This window comes from Cryptomeria japonica, chromosome 3 (assembly GCF_030272615.1).
Source record: "Cryptomeria japonica chromosome 3, Sugi_1.0, whole genome shotgun sequence".
Lineage (NCBI taxonomy): Eukaryota > Viridiplantae > Streptophyta > Pinopsida > Cupressales > Cupressaceae > Cryptomeria > Cryptomeria japonica.
Genome location: NC_081407.1, coordinates 252,041,487 through 252,049,939, shown reverse-complemented (window position 1 = coordinate 252,049,939; position 8,453 = coordinate 252,041,487). Strand labels below are relative to the sequence as shown.

Sequence of the window (8,453 nt, the reverse complement as noted above, 5' to 3'; positions counted from 1 at the left end):
TTTACTACAGACCAACGAACACAATAACTGAAGCAAATATATCGATACAACATTCAATTGGGCATCCTACAATACTTTCGGACTTCTCCATTGGTGCCAGTGAGAGGGCTTATGTTACCCATATTCACCATGGCTGCTGCAAAATCAGTGAAGAAAGTGCTTTGGTCATTGCCATAGGTAGTAACCTGAAATTCAGCAGATCCTCCATTAAGAAGCTCCTGGTCGGAGTGGAGAAGTCCTTGCTGGCTCATTAGATTTGTATAATAGTCGATGTCGAAGTTAGTGGGAGTTTGTACATCTAAGAGCGATAGATTATCGTCTCCGCCATTCCCAGCCGAAGGGCAGTTAGCCTGGAGAGAAGTGGCGAATGTGCTACTGATGTTGGTGTCAGTGTAGATGCGCGCTCTGAAAGAGGTACACCGCGCTTGACCAATTGTATGAGCACCTAATATCATTAAACACAACCCCATTCATAATAAATAAACACTTGGCGAAGAATCTGAATTCTTCCTTTCAATATTTAGAACTACCTGAAAGAGCAATCATGTCCTGCATAGAAGGAACCCTTGGTGCTAAATGCTGATATGAGTTGACTGAGGGTTGAATTAGGGCTAGGAAGGTCGCTGCTTGCACCATCTCGTTTCGTAGTTAAGGAGTCTCTCCTCCCCAGCTGCATTGTCCATGTTGGCCCTCCCAACTGCCAGTTGCAAACAATATTCGTTTCCATTATTTCCTCCCATAATGATATTTTCAAAGAGAAATAGCTGTTATTGTAGTTCATAGAAGAAAAATTCAAAGTGATTTAATACAAAGTTACAAACAGGCTACCTCCGGCACATAGAAGGAATCAAAAAATCAAAGTACATAAGACCTACACACAAAGACACAATTAACCCAAATCATTTTGAAAAACATAAGAAATTATAAAGAATTGGCTAACGACAAAGATCTCCAAATTCTAACATTCAAATTGCAATCAAACCGAAACAGTCAGTAACAACATTCTACTCTCTAGAAACATGACCGAAACAGTCAGTAAAAACATTCTACTCTCTAGAAACATGAACAAAAGAGATCGATTAAAACTTATCGACAGAAGAAAGGATTTGTCCCATGTATAAAACTAATATTCGAGAAAACTACGAAATTTTCTCAATATTTAAAAGGAAAATCAAAACCAGAAAATCTATCCCTAGAACAGTTCAAAGTTCAATTTGATTATCAGTAGAAACGACCTGACCCAACACTGCTGATAATTGCACTACAACAGATACTTAAAAGAGGAGAATAATTACCGCGACCTCAGAATCACGAGCAGCAATGGCGACAATGTCTGCACAAGACACAACACCACTGCAGATTGCTTCAACTGGCGACAATGGTATCGATCACGTCGTATCCTCTCACAGAATTGTTGTTCGGACGCGCGGTCTTTTCACTGATTATGTTCGTCGAGTCTTCCAAAAGTATCGACCCATCGCAACCCTGCAAAATCAACTTAGTATTTAAGAAAAGCTTCAACTGAAATTAATGAGAGCGACCAAATGAAGTAAAAATAGGCGCAGCCTTGGAGAGTTGAAAATATTACGTTAACAAAACAGTCGTGAAAGTGAAGACGGACTAAAGAGGCGCCCATCCTTGCTTCATTGGCAACTTCAGAATTCACTACAGTTTGTACAGTCGATAAGAGATTTGGAGACGCATTGTCATAGAAAGTCGAACTGAGTTGTCCCTTCACTTTACTCAATGCTAACAAAATTAACGCAATACATGGAATCAGACTACGTGCCATTGCTTCCTCCGCAATTCAATAAGTATATACCACAAATTAAATTTCGCAGTCGATATTGAAGAGCTTGGAGAGCTCTTGGTTTTCTTATATTTGCTAAGGAGAATAATAGTTCATTTTTGCTGACCTCGTCATTAAAAAGGATTAATATTAACCTGTGAGATATAGCTTCCGCTCCGTCGGTCTAATTTCACAGAGCATGTTCAAAAGTCCACATGAGGCGGCCCATAGGTTTTTACCGCGGCTACACATTGTCTTGGACTACAGATATTGATATTTGCCCTGCGAGAAAGTTTCTATGTGACTTGTTTAAAAATGTCTGGAACAAAAAGTTAGGGTTACGAATTTCCTTCTGTCGTATGATTCAGAAGGGTCTTTTATTGTTTTATTCAAGTACAATAAATCCCAAGCGGAGGTCGTTAAGAAAAAGTTTTGGACGGTGGGTAAATGCACATTCCGTGCCCTAAACTGGTCTCACGATGCGGTTAGCGAGGAGATTCTAGCCCTTTCTTGGCCTAGGCGGTTACAGATAAAAAATCTTCTACCTCTGTTATGGAAATTTATTCCTCAGATTATCGAGCCTATAGGGATCATCGATATTAAAATCGACGACGAACCTATCTCTTGTCTCATTGAAACCCTAAGTGGGATTAACGCCTCTTTCCTTTGTTGGAGAGAAGGTCAAATCAAAAGAAATTGCCTTATTTTGGTCTCCAGAAAAGGAGCCTTGAGTAACCCTAGTAACCCTAAAGAGGATAAGATGGTTCCTGCTGGCCCTAATAAGGACCCCCTTCCCTTTGCCCCCATTTCAAAAGACTCAGCCCCTTTGATTGCTAAATTGGACTCTTTGAGGGAGACGGTCAATAAGGTGATTTTTGAAACTCACAAAGAGCCTCCTGTGATGGATGGCAGTGTGAACTTTGGCCCCTTTAGCGCAGACCCTCCGCCTCACTCTGCGGTGTCCAAAGCGATTTCTCAGATGACTGAAGCTCATAATGATGGCTTCAAATTCATGGTGCCTAAAACTAAGAGGATCAAAAGAAAGAACGCCCATCAATTGGTTCTTGAGAAAATTAGGCATGCCGCGAATAACAAAGAAGGCAAATCTGTTATCACTCCCAATGTGACAAAGCCTATTGAAACCCCCATGGATGATGATCTACTTGATGCTCCACCTGAGGCCTAGTTTGGAGGTAATGTTAATAGAACATATTGAAACCCCCATGGATGATGATCTACTTGATGCTCCACCTGAGGCCCAGTTTGTAGGTAATGTTAATAGAACATCTCTTGTTAAATCTATGGTGCAAGAATTCGAAGGTGTGGACCGTAGCTTCAGTGAGGTGAGTAGAGGTGGGAGTTCTACCCCCCTGTTCCATGACCCAAGTACTGTCAAGCTTTCAAATAAATTTGACATCCTCTCTGGAAATCCACCAATATTGGCAGAGTCGAGTGAAATGGGTGAGAAATTCGATCCCCATAGGGAGGAGGGAATTCCCACCCACACTTCCCCCATTGATGCTATAGTAGCATCCTCCATTGATATTAACACTATTGACAATGCAAATTTTGTGTTTTTTGGGATCATTACTGTTGACCCCACGGTTGGTAAAGCCAACCCTAACAATGTCCCTAACCTCTTCGGTCTTGCTTTTCCGGATGAGCATTCTAGTGGTGAGGGTCGAGAGTTCGAGACAGAGGTTGAGTTGGCCTACAACCTAGACGAGGACTCTTAGTTCGGTTATGAAGGTGAAGGAGGTGAGTTGGAGGAGATGGAAAGTGAAGGGCCTAAACCTCGACCCCGAAGAAAGAGGGGATGGCCTAGAGGATCCAAGAACAAGATTTCTCCCCTAGCCAAAAAGGTTGATGGGAACAATGAATTCCCCAATTGTTTTAGCATCTTTATAGCCGCCAAAGAGCCTAAATAACTCTCGCATTGATGATGAAGTTCATTTCATGGAACGTTTAGGGAATTGAATCCCCTAATAGGAAGTATATCATAAGGAGATTCCTTAACCAGCATAGAGATGTTGATCTAGTTATGCTCCAAGAGGTTAAAGCTATCAAATTGACACTTCAAGTGAACCTGGGCTTTATTTGGAGAGATGTCATTAAAATCCATACCAAACATGACAAAGAGAAAGGAGGGGTTGCGGTCCTTATCACTGCTAAATGGAAAGACTCCATTATTAACTATGGTCACTCCCCTTGCAATAGAGTAGTGTGGGTCTCATTTAAGTCTGATAATTTCATCTTTGGAGTTTGCTCTGTGTATGCCCCAAATGATTACCAAGATAGAGTAGAGCTTTGGAAATGGTTGTGTACCCTTTCAGACATCCCCTTGATTTTTGGGGGAGACTTCAACATGATAGAAAACCAAATATACAAGACAGGTAGAGTTGGCATGGATTGGAAAGGTGGGGAGAGGTTACACTAGAATAGGATGAAGAATAATAGAATTCTCTTTGATCCCCTCAAAGGGTTGAAACATATCCATGATGGAATATGGTACACAAGGTGTAACTATCAGAAAGGACACAATACGATTTATTGTAGACTTGACAAGTTCTATGCAGAGAAGAATTTCTTCTCCTTCACACCAATTAGTCAAGGTAATGCAGTTATGGTATGGCCAGTCTCTCTCTCCAATCATCACCCTATTGTTACACACATTAGTTTGAGAGATAGGACCCCACCCCAGATTGGTAATAATGACAAATTTCTCCTCAACACTAGGTTGTTGGAGGACCACGATATTCTAGTAGCCATCTTCATTGTCAGGCAGATCAATAGATGGAACCAAGGCTCTCAGTCCCACATTTTTAGATGGAGTAAGAATGTCAGTGGTCGGCAGTGCTTGCTAAAGACCATTGGGAAAAAAAGAAAAAGATTACACATAGAAGGAAAAACTCCTCACAGAAGACTTGCATAATGCAGAGGAGCTGATTAAAAATAACCTTAGTAGCCTTGAACTATCTTACTCTGCAGCCCAGGAAAGAGATAGCCTAAGCAGACTACAATAGGCCAAGATTTGGGGAGCTATGATTCAAGCCAAAGCTCAATGGTTACAACTTGGTGATAAAGGTTCTAAATTTTTCTTCAATCTCCTTAGGTAGAAATAATGTAGAGAGAAGGTGGATAGATTATGGGTTGATGCTAAATAAGTTACCCAACTAGATGACATTAAAAGAGAATTCTTTCTCTTTGATCAGAAATTATTCTCATTTGAAGACTCGTCCTCTTCCCAGAATTCTAGAGAGATCTGTTGGAGTCTTATCCCCAAAAGGATTACTAAAGATGACAGTATGTTTCTTAAGAAACCTATGTCGATGGAGGAAATAGATAGGGCTATCAAAACCCTTAAAGATGACAAAGCTTCGGGCCCCGATAGTTTTCCGATTGAGTTTTACAAGGCAAATATCAATTGGATATGTGATGATCTGCTCGAAGTCTGTGAAGAAGCTATCAACCAAGGGTCTCTTGGCACTAACATCAACAAAGGCATTATTAAGCTCCTCCCCAAAGATGGGGATAAGTCTTTGATTAAGAACTAGCTACCCATTACACTCGTAAATGTTGCTTATAAGATTTTAGCTAAAGTTCTTGTCCCTAGGCTTGAAAATGTGCTTCCTAAATTCATTTGCCCCACCGAGATAGGTTTCATCAAGGGTAGGTATATCCTAAAGAATCTCATCACTAGCTAGGAAGAAATGGAGTGGGCAAAGATCTCTAATCAAGATGTTGCAATGTTTCTTCTTCACTTTGAAAATTCCTATGATAGAGTGGAATTGGGCTTTATCTTGATGATGTTGGAGGATTTTGGGTTTCTCATGGAATTTTGCTAGGTTGTTCAGGTCCTCCTTAAGGATTCCTTTTCTCATATTGAAGTTAATGGTTCCTTAACACAATAATTCAAATTGGGAAGACCCATAAGACAAGGTTGCCATTTGGCTCTTGCTCTATTTTTTATTGCCTCTGATACCCTCTTCTACTTGTTGAGGGATAATTACCTATCTCCTAAGATCAGAGGAATTTACCATCCAGATAACTCTTACCTAACAAATATTCAGTTTGCTGATGATACTGCACTGTTCTTTGAACTCTCCAAGTAGAATATGAAATCCTTGGTTTCCAAGATCATATTTTTTGGTGAAGTTTTAGGAGCCAGAATTTTGCAATCCAAATAAACCTTGGTAGGTTGGAAAGATGAACCTCTTGGTTGGTTGAACCAGTATGGCTATGAATGGGGTGGTCCTAACAAGCTGGTGAGGTACCTGGGAATCCTATTCTTGGTCTCACCTTACCTAAAAGAGATGTGGAATTGGGTTAGAAGTAAGATTGAGGGAAAACTGCACAAGTAGAACAAACAATATTTGTCCTTAGCTAGGAGGTTACAGCTCTACTAAAATATATTTTCCTCCTACAGTATCTACTATGCTTCAGTGTAGATCTTTAGCAATTACCAAGTTAATGAGATTCAGAAAGCCATTAGGAACTTCCTTTGTCTAAATGGGAAAGGTAGCAGGAATATGCACTCTGTGAGATCCAGCAATGTTTTTGTATGGAGAAGAAGGTGGGAGGGTTGGGGTTGAAGGATCTCAAAATGCAAGGCATTTCCTTGGCTGCAAAATGGATCTTCCATGCCGTAGTAGGCAATGAGCCATGGAAAGTGCTAATAAAAATAACCTTAATATTGTGGTCCCTAAAGGATCCAAATCATGAAAATCCCTCTCCATTTGTGACTTAGTGGATGGTGGTTTTCTAATCTCTGTCTTGAGCTCCCCCATCTTCAAATCTATCTGGAGACCATGGGAGGTGGTTAGGTCTAGAACTGCTAACAATAGGGCTAGCAGTAATGATCTCATCTACAATGAAAGATCTATTTGGTGGAATCTTTATCACAATTCAAAGCCCCTTACTCTTACACAAGGTTTCTCTGCTAAGAGGTGGGCTAACAAAGGTATATGTTGCTTTAAAGATCTTATTACTAATGATTGTCTTATTTCATGGGATGAGCTCTCAAACAAATTTGAGCTTCCTGCCTCCAATAGGAGGACCTAGAATATGGTTCGTAATGCATGTCATGATTTGCAGCTTCCTAAAAGATGCTTGGTTAGTGAGGATAGATTTCTTACTTTTACTTGGGTAGATGGTACTCTTCTTGCTAACATTAAGGATAAGTTGTTTATAATGTTATGACATATAATGACTCTATTTTGATGCATCTCAACTCTTTTTGGAAGTCTGATTTTTCTATTGCCCAGTGGCATAAAGTGCTCATGAGGATGTGGAGTAGCTTCGTGGCTCCAAATAAGAAATGTTTCAAGCGGCTCTTTATTCTTAATAGGCTGCCTTTCAAGTTTGAGTAGCATAATAATAACCTTTGCAGTGTGTGCAAAGTAACAGAATCTGTCAAACATATCTTTTTTTAATACATTATAACTAGAGAAATTTGGCTCATGTTTGGCACTTCCATTCCTGTTACTATTAATATTTTGGATGTTGTTTCTGGTTTCATTCATGGAATTAAAAAGGACACTAATCTCTTCTAGTTTATTCTCTCTTGGACATTCTTTGGTATATTTGGAAAATTAGAAATAAATACAAACTCCAAGGCAAGGTGAGGGTTCTTACTAAGTCTTTTCGTAGACTCACATATCATTCCATTATGATGCAGGTTACCATAGTTATGCAGCTAGAAAAGAGGAAGTTCCAAAGGTTCCTACAGAATGGGAACACCATGGTCTTCACTTCTAAGTTGCCCCATCGGTATACATGGGGGAGGACCAGTAGGGAGAGGGACCCTTTTGTGTATGCACTCGATGCTCTCATGGATGAAATTCAGAGGAATAGAGAGGCAATCCAAGAACAAGCTACCTAGGTGATGCTAATGAGAGAAGGGAAGAAAATAGTGTGGATGGAGGGATCCCTAGGTTGGACAACATGGATGGAGCTCTAGTCCCTAGCTTCATCTCTTGATACTGTTATCCCCTCTTTGAGGAATAGATGTTTAATTTAGAGGCTATATCTTTTTGTACCTAGCTGATGGTAGATGTAAACAACATGTATATTGACATACTTATGTATAGTTGTACAACTGCTACTTCATTGTATAGTGTATAGGTGTTATGGCAGTATAGGAAGACTACCCTCTTACTGAACTCTAGTTCTATGTCTTTTTGTAACTTTTATTCCCTTATATATAATATTAATTTTTTTTTTTTCTACATCAATCTATGGAAATGTGTGCATAAAACTAAACACGTCACTTTTTAGTTATTAATATGGTCTAAAAATAGTTGTGTAGACATATATCCTTTTTGTTGGGAAAATAGTGTTGTACACCTTGCATAATAATATTTTATTGTATTATTTTTTTATTATGTGAGGTGGACATGGAATTATATTGTAATATCATATTGTATTGTTGCACCTAGGAGCACCTAGATGGACGTGCAACATGTAGATATTCTCTTGGAATATTCTTGCAACCACTTGATGAGTTGTATTGACACATTGGTATTATTATATTGTATTTATTTAATATTGAGGAATGTAATTGTGATGAAGTACCCAATATAAAATGTGGTTCAAGGGTAAGTAGGAAAAATATTATATTTATTGTCACATGGTTTTGGGCACATGGTTTTGGTGTAATACCACT

At 39.4% G+C, this 8,453-nt stretch overlaps 1 pseudogene; it reads right to left on the bottom strand.

The window, feature by feature from the left end:
• Nucleotides 1–53: 53 nt before the first annotated feature.
• LOC131037426 (peroxidase P7-like) lies at nt 54–2,041 on the bottom strand (annotated as a pseudogene).
• Between the last annotated feature and the right edge of the window lie 6,412 nt (nt 2,042–8,453).